General features: G+C 53.6%; 1 long non-coding RNA gene across 1 annotated transcript; it reads right to left on the bottom strand.

Annotated features, from left to right (window-relative positions):
* Nucleotides 1–1,703: 1,703 nt before the first annotated feature.
* LOC139037431 (uncharacterized) lies at nt 1,704–4,365 on the bottom strand. The gene is made up of 2 exons (XR_011490232.1): nt 3,108–4,365; nt 1,704–2,167 (listed from the first exon to the last, which is right to left on the bottom strand). It is a non-coding gene; the product is annotated as an uncharacterized lncRNA (long non-coding RNA).
* Between the last annotated feature and the right edge of the window lie 4,319 nt (nt 4,366–8,684).

The following is an 8,684-nucleotide window of genomic DNA, read 5'->3' as shown; positions in this document are numbered from 1 at the left end:
ACTTGTGGCGTGTCCTGTGTGGCCTGGCAGATCTGGGCTCTGACTATGTTCTCTGAGCCTCAGTTTCCTCTGCTGTAAAATGGGAACCAGTAATAGCACCAGCCCCACCCCCTCAGGGGGTCATGGGGTCAAAGAATGGGCGGAGCGCACATACAGAGTACACAGTGAATACATTTGCTTTAAAAGTAAATAAATAAAACTTGACTGTGGGAAAAAAGAAAGGAGACTCCCAGAGACTCCCCAAATTATCCTCCTGGCTGGGGAAAGAAGCTGGTTCTTCTCCCGTAAGCAGTGTGCACACACTTCTGAGCAACAGCTCCGCCATCTGGCTGGCCTGCTATCTTCGCTGGGGTCTTTTCAAGAGCAGGCGGCCCCATTGAAGCAGGGGGTCCAGCCCCACCCCTGCCAGCACTCCCGGCTGGAACGCGAGGACACAGAGCCACCGCCAGTCTGGAGTGCACGCAGCCGGTCAGGATCCGTCTTCTCTCTGGGCAGCAGGGGGACCTGGGCCGGATCTCCTGCCCCTCCTGAGATCAGCCCCGTGACGGGAGCCTGGGCAAGACCCCAGCACGCCTGAACCTCCTTTCCATCCTTAATGGGGCAACAGTCTCTGCCAGGATGGCAGTGAGGAGCATGGCAAGCTGGGCTATCATCATGATTATCAGGCTTCGAGCAGCGACCTGCCGCCTAGACGAAGAGCGAGACGGATTTCTAAGTTCATGGAAGGAGGGACCGTTGGCAACCACAAGGGCCAAGCATGAAGACAGAGGTCCAGAGAGACAAACGGACGCCAGTGTGACCTGGACCTGGAGCGATGACTTAGGGGGACGCAAGGCAGGCGGTGCCGCCGCAAGAGCAGGGATGGACAGACAGCCCCGGGCAGAGGCGGGCGGGATGGCTGGGAGAGGCAGAGCGGTGAGTCTGAGATGGGCGGGAGGCCGAGCCCTCGGGAGGTCCAGGCGGCCCACCGTCCTTCCCACAGCAGGCCGAGGACTCTGCTGCGTCATGGACCCGATGCGGTCCTCCTGCCCAGAGAGGAAATTACAGGTCTAACTCCTCTTCTCTCCAAATAGCGGGAACAAAGCTGCCAACAATGACCCCACATATCAAAGTTCATGGGATGCAACTAAAGCAGTTCTCAGAGGAATTCATGACTTTAAATAATTATATTAGGAAAGAGAGATGATCTAGCATCAGTGACCTAAGGTTTCCCCTTAGGATGATAAACTAAATCCAAAGTAAACAGAATGAGGGATATAAGAAAGATAATAACAGAAAATCACAAAATAGAAATGAAAGCGCAGAGAAAACTGACAAAGCCAAAAACTGGGTCTTTGAAAATATCAACAAACTGACAAATCCCTGCCTAGATGATCAAGAAGAAAGAGCACAAAAATAACCAGTATTAAGAAGATCATCAGTATCAGAATGAAAAGGGAGTTATTACTACAGATCCTACAAATATTGATAAAATAAAAGAGAATTCTGTATATGCAATTTGGTACCCAAAAATATGACAGTGTAGGTGAAATGGGCATATTTCTTAGAAAAGACAACGTACCAAAGTTGACAGAAGGGACAGAAAATCTGATCAATCCTACAGCTATTAAAGAAATTCAATTTATCAGAAATAACCCCAAAACTCCAGGCCCAGATGGTTTCATTGATGAATTCTAGCAATTATTCAAATCTTTTGTCAAATGTTCAATAAAAATATTTTTCAAAGATTTAATAAAATATCAAAATATTAACAAATTAAATCCCATCCATCCACTTTAAAAAGGGATACTACCTCATTGAGATAATAGCTCAATCCCTAAGATTTAACTCAGAAATACATTGTTGGTTCAACATTTGAAAAACAATAGAATTCGTGATATTAACAGGCTAATGGAGGAAAATCATATTATTTCCAAAGAAAATATGATTATTTCAAAAGATTCATAAAAAGTACTTGACGAAATTCACTACTCATCCATTATAAAAACTGTCAGTAAACTAAGTCTAGAGGGACACGTCCTCAAACCAATGGAGGGAATCTGCTGAAAAACCACCTATGGTCAACATCATCCTCAACAGTGAGAAACTGACTTGTCTCCCCAGTATTGGGAACAAAGGTGTCTCTTGCTGCTCCTCTTCAACATGATACTGGTGGTCCCAGACATTGCTGTAAGCCAAGATAAAAGAAAGAAAAGACAAAGTTCAGAAAAGAAGCAAAACTCTGCCTGTTTGCAGATGATATGATAATTCATGGAGGAAACTCCAAGAAATGTACAAAACAACCATAAGAACCAATAGATGAATTTAGTGAAGTCATAGAATACAAAGTTAATATAAAAAAAATCTGTCATACTCACATGTTAGCAGCAAATATGGAGAAATAAAGTCTTAAAAATTCCACTTAGGATAGCACAAAAAATTAAAGTGCTCAGGAATAAATCTAGCAACATTTGTCCAAGCTCTCTACATTAAAAATCACAAAACAGTGCTGAGGAAAGAAAATAAAGATCTAAATAAACAGAAGGATGTACCATGTTCATGGATTGTAAGGCTGAATATTGGATGAGATATGAGGTATTTCCCTACGAGTAACTGAGACAATCCCAGTCAAACTTTCACTGGTTTCTGGTAGACCTTGACGGCTCACCAGAGTCGGAGCACCGGACGCTGGCGCCCTTGCCCTCCAGTGTGGGGGCGCGCCGGGGGCGGGCCGGGGGCAGGCCGGGGCAGCCCACCCGCTGGTGGCTTCAACCCCCTCCCTGCCCCTCTCTCCCTCAGAGCAGCCTGCCAACAGGCCAGGACCCCCAGCGAGCCCCCCAGAAACAGGACCTGGCGGGAGCACGTGCCAGGCTTCGGTCAGCACGGGCACCGCTGGGAGCTGCCCGGCTGGCCCGTCCAGTCGTTCCTGTCTCAGGGCCGTCCTGCCCTCGAGTGGACCGCCTTGGGGCTGCAGGCGGGGCCCCACCATGGAGCGCTCAGCTCACACTGTGCCAGGCTCTTTCCAGCCCACCCAGGGCCTTCCGTCTGGGACTTTTCACAGCCCTGTAAGCACTAGCTTCAAAATACACCCGCCTTCCCCCTTGCCGAGAAGTTGGCGCAAAGCTGACCGTTCTTTGTCTGAAGTGGCCCCTGTAGCAGGGCCAGGCCCCGGCAGGGACTCAGATGTGTGGCGCCAAGCCAAGCAGCCGCCTGCAGACACATGTTCATCCAGGAAGTGGCTGAGAACCAGAAGCAGCCAGTCCCAGGCGGCTGCTGCCGCCTCACACGCTGCCCCCACATGGAGCAGCTCGCGACAATCACTTTGTTCTGTTTCAAGACTGTGTGGGTCAGGAATTCCTTTGGGGTTCAACCGGGCAACTCTCCTGCTCCATGTGACACTGGCGGGTTTGCATGGTGGTCTTCAGCTGACAGCCAGGCTGGTCTGCATGGCTTTATTCACAAGTCTGGCTCCTCACTGCAGGACTGGAAGGCTGGGCTCAGCAGGGACTGTCGCCCAGCGCACCTTCCCAGTGGCGTGCTCTCCAAGTAGCTAGACTGACGCATGGCCAAGGGCTCCCAGGATGTCCTAGCACGGTCGCGGGGCAGGAGGGCTGCAAAACGTCGTCTGACCCTGACTTGGAAGTCACATGGCATCGTTTCCCCAGTGCTCTGTTGGTTAAGCAAGCTGTAGGGTCCAGAGTCAAGTGAAGAGGATTTGACTCCACCTCTCTGTGAAAAGGACTCTGTGGTTAAGAATGTTTCCTTGGTTGGCTGTGTAGTCAGCCCATGAGAATGGTGTTTTATCATCTCCATTCTACCGTCGTCATGACCACCACCAGCATCATCTTCTTTACCATCACCACCATCGCAGCCACCATCGTCACCGTAATTACCACCGTCACTGTCACCGTGGTTGTCTTCATTACCGTCGCCACCATCATCACCACCATCATTTTCCTCTGTACCACCGTCATACCCTCACCACCCTCCAAACCTGTGCTCATGCCCCACTAAGGCTCAGGCCGTTAGAGTTCCCATGGACCAGACGGAGAAACCCAGGCACAGAGCGCCTTGCCCACGCTGGCCCTGGTAGGAGGGAGTCCCCACAAAATATACACTTTTCAAGCGCCTAAAGTCATGGAGGGTGAAAACAAGTCAGCTCACCAGGATGCAAGTGGGTCTGCGCCACCCCCGCCCACGTGCCCTGCCTTTAAAGCCAGCGCCCCCGTCTACCCAGAGCTCTCACCGAGGTCAGCCCACACGCCTTCACCACAGACTTGTGGGGGAAGCTCTGTCACCCCCGGACTAGAGTCAGGGCGGCTGGAGTGCAGAGAGGCCCAGTCTCTTGTTCCCAGCGTTCTCTCTCTCTTCTGCCGCAGCTGCCTAAGCTCAGGAAATGGGCGGAAGTGGGTATGCGAGCAGACATTGGCGGTTCTGTCTACACTAATCAAGTTAATTGGATAATTGCCACTTCATGGTGTTTGGTGTTGACACAACCTTGAACTTGGCTTTTTTACAGAAGGTTTCTTCTGAGCCTCTCCGGGAGGCCCCACCGGCTGGTGAATAAAGCCTCCTGCTCCGCAGGCCAGGGGCGCGGGGGGCTCCTCTTCCAGCCGGTGGGGCCAGGGGGAGGAACCGGCAGACAAGAAAGGCCAAACGACTGTCTGAGGTCACGAAGCCAGCCATGGATGAGGTGACAAGAGAAGCCCCCGTCTGCCCAGCGCCTCTGGCTCTGACAGCTAAATCGCCCCAAAGAGGCATGTGTGATTTCATTCTATTCCATCTGCAGGAGGGAATCAATGTTTGCTAAATGAAAAGGAAAAAGATCGGCAGGAGGAAAACGCATGTTCAGCTTTTAATAGGGTGTCACCGAGGCTGTCAGGGCCGTGGAGACCAGCAGGCCCACCTGCTGCGGGGCTCGCTGTGCTGGGGGCGTGGTCTCCACGGCCAGGAGCCGGCGGCGGGGAAGACTGGGAAGGGACACAGGTTTCACAGCCCTCTGCCAAGCCTGGGGTGGCCGGCGGCCTTTGAGGGGGCGGCTTTATCTGGAGACCCCCGAACGGGCCGAGAGGGGCACCCGCTGGGTGAGCAGGAGGAGCCGTCTCTGCCAGGGGCGGATCTGGGAAAGATGCGGGCTTCCTGCGAGTCCACTCCCCGCGCGGGCCACGCCGCTTGGCCCAGAAGGGCCCGGAGGACTGGGACGAGGGTTCCTCTGGCAGGAAGGACACCACCCGCTCAGGACCCCCGCGCACTGCGGAGTCCCACACCAGACGCCTGTCAGGGCCACACGGGTTGGCCAGGGCCTGCTTCCAGTCCTTCCTTGACTCTGGGGCTTATTTAGGGAGAAGGTGTTGAGTATCTCCTGAGCAGCGGGCACCCAGCCCAGTGCTGGGGACCTGGGGTGACCAGGGCAAAGCCTGTCTGCGGGGTTCTGGCCTTGTGATAACAGGGAGAGAAGACATCCTTAGGCTAGGGCAGGGGAGTGGTGGGCCGGGGGTGGGGCACCACCTGGGCCGAATCTCCCAGGGGGCTCCGGGGGGTTCCCAAGGAAAGGGTGCAGTGTAAGTCTCAGAGGAAGCATGTTTCCAGCTGGAGGAGCCGGGAGAGGGGGTCGGGGAGGCCGAAGAACGGACCAGACTCCCGGGTCCCACTCCGGGGAGAGAGGGCTGAGCCGTGGGGCTGGAGGGGTCGTGCCCGGGGCCGCCTCTGCCCTCTCTGAGCCGGGGACCCTCCACAGGGGCTCAGACCGGCTCCGTGTCAAGGCAGAGCCAGGCTCTGCTCGGCAGGAAGCGGGCACAGATTGCAGGCGTCTTGGAGAAGACAAACACAGAACCAGGTGCAAGGCCTCGGGAGCGGAGCCTGCAGGTGTGACGGTCAAGCGTCCTCAGGCCCCTGCCGCTCCCCTGGCATCGACACGCCTTCAGCTCCCCCACGATTTCTCTTAAGAACCCGTTTCCTTTCCGTCCATCCTATAACCCTCTCGACTGCAATCACCGGGCTTAGCTGACCCTGACCTCACCAGGACCCTCCGGCCACGCTCTGCTGCCCGTCCGCCTCCCGGTTCCTTCCTTTTGAGGCGGCGCTCGGTGGCCTGTCGGGGTTTGTGTTGCTCTTGTTTTGTGGGGTTTGGGGTTTGTCTCTTGGGGTTTTCAGGCCGCACCATGTGGCTTGCAGGATCTCAGCTTCCCAACCAGGGAACCCGCGCCCTCGGCAGTGAAGGCGCGGAGTCCTAACCGCTGGGCCAGCAGGGAAGTCCGTCTCCCACGGCTGTAGGTGCGCAGTGAGCGTACGTTTCCCGGGGCCTGGCGGCTCTGCCAGGGTCCCCACCAGCCCCCCAGCCAACGGCAGCTCACCTCAGGACTCCGGGCCCTGCGGTGCGACCTCCTTGTCTTGAGCAGATCTCGGTGTCGCCTCGCAGAGCAGCACAGCTTACAGGAAGAGCACTTGGAAGGAGTCAGGCGGTAGGGAAGGGGGAGGCGCGCTCTGAACCAGTCCGACGGGGACAGGTCACTTTCAGAGAGACGGGCCAGAGCCTGCTGCGACCACAGCCCCCCGAGCCGCCCCAGCGATGCTGCAGGGAAAGGCACCTGGAAAGCACACGTGAACAGGGCTGGGAGGCTGTCATGTGATGCGGCTGCCCGCGCGACTTCTGTCTGCGCTGGTCCTCCTTGGTGTGGGTTTTAAGTCGTTTCCTTGGTGACTCAGATGATGAAGAATCCGCCTGCCACGCAGGAGACCCGGGTTTGATCCCTGGGTTGGGAAGATCCCCTGGAGAAGGGAAGGGCCTACCCACTCCAGTGTCCTTGCCTGGAGGATTCCATGGACAGGGGAGCCTGGTGGGCTGCAGTCCACGGGGTCGCAGAGAGTCGGACACGACTGAACGACTACTGTAACACTTTCCAAACAAACAAACGAAAGAGCAATTCCTTTGGGCAGGTCTGGAGAATGAAGAAAGCTAAAGGATAAGAGACAAAATTAAAACACCAATAATCCCAGCATGAAGGGATAATCATTATTAATACTTCGGCTTTTTCCGCTAGTCTTTTTTTTCTGTGAGTCAGTTCAGTTCGGTTGCTCAGTCGTGTCTGACTCTTTGCAACCCCATGGACTGCATCACGTCAGGCCTCCCTGTCCATCACCAACTCCCGGAGTTTACTCAAACTCATGTCAATTGAGTCAGTGATGCCATCCAACCATCTCATCCTCTGCTGTCCTCTTCTCCTCCTGCCCCTAATCCCTCCCAGCATCAGGGTCTTTTCCAATGAGTCAGCTCTTCCCATCAGGTGGCCAAAGTATTGGAGTTTCAGCTTCAGCATCAGTCCTTCCAGTGAACACCCAGGACTGATCTCCTTTAGGATGGACTGGTTGGATCTCCTTGCAGTCCAAGGGACTCTAAAGAGTCTTGTCCAACACCACAGTTCAAAAGCATCAATTCTTCGGTGCTCAGCTTTATTTATAGTCCAACTCTCACATCCATACATGACTACTGGAAACACCATAGCTTTGACTAGACAGAGCTTTGTTGGAAAAGTAATGTCTCTGCTTTCAAATATGCTGTCTAGGTTGGTCATAACTTTTCTTCCAAGGAGTAAGCGTCTTTTAATTTCATGGCTGCAATCACCATCTGCAGTGAGTTTGGAGCCCAAGAAATAAAGTCTGTCACTGTTTCCATTGTTTCCCCATCTATTTGCCATGAAGTGATGGGACCAGATGCCATGATCTTAGTTTTCTGAATGTTGAGTTTTAAGCCAACTTTTTCACTCTCCTCTTTCACTTTCTGTGAATATATATATATACATTAAACCTAGAAATCATACTATATTTACCATTTTGTGCTCTTGTTTTTCTATCAAAATTGTATCATATACATTTTCCTGACTCATTCAATACTCAAGTTATAATTTATAATGTTGACATCGGGGTCTGGCAGGCAAATTTAGATTAATTTATTCAACTCTTTCTAGAATTAAGGACATCTGATGAATGTCCTCTGTACCTGTGTGCGTGTTAAGTCGCTTCAGTTAGACTCTGCGCCCCCATGGACTGTAGCCCGCCAGGCTCCCCTGTCCACGGGATTCTCCAGGCAAGAGGACTGGAGTGGGTTGCCGTGCCCTCCTCCAGGGGATCTTCTCAACACCTTCGGTTATTTCCAACTCCCCACCCCCTGGAGGAACACTCACTGCCAGGCTGGACACCTGCTGCCCAGTGGACACGCATCCAGCCCTGGCCCCTGGTCCAGCTGTGCCCACAAGGCCTGGTGAGCCCAGGAAGGGACCAGCACCCGCTTACACTATGTTCTTAGAAAATTTTTGTGTCGTCTTGGAGTTTTAATGAAAGTCGTGTGAGCACTGCCTCCTGGTCTCCTCGTCCATAGCACTGACCACCAACTCCATGGACGTGAGTTTGAGCAGCTCCCGGAGATGGTGAAGGACAGAGGAGCCTGCGGGCTGCAGTCCATGGGGTTGCAATGAGTCAGATATGACTGAGCGACTGAACCCCAACAATGCTGATGGGAACTCTGCCTCCCCTTGCAAAGAGACGGACTTTCCCAGAAGAGGGGAGGGGCTTGCCGGCTGTCCTCTGCCCACCTCCCCTTCGGAGGCACGTCAGGTGGGGGCCTCTTGCTGCTGCTCGCAGGCAGAGTAATTTGAGGACTGCTTACAAACCAGAGGTTTGCAGAGGTGAGAGAAACTGCGAGAGGCTGG

Source organism: Odocoileus virginianus, chromosome 2 (assembly GCF_023699985.2).
Source record: "Odocoileus virginianus isolate 20LAN1187 ecotype Illinois chromosome 2, Ovbor_1.2, whole genome shotgun sequence".
In the NCBI taxonomy this organism is placed as follows: Eukaryota; Metazoa; Chordata; class Mammalia; order Artiodactyla; family Cervidae; genus Odocoileus; species Odocoileus virginianus.
This window is presented reverse-complemented; position numbering and strand designations above follow the sequence as displayed.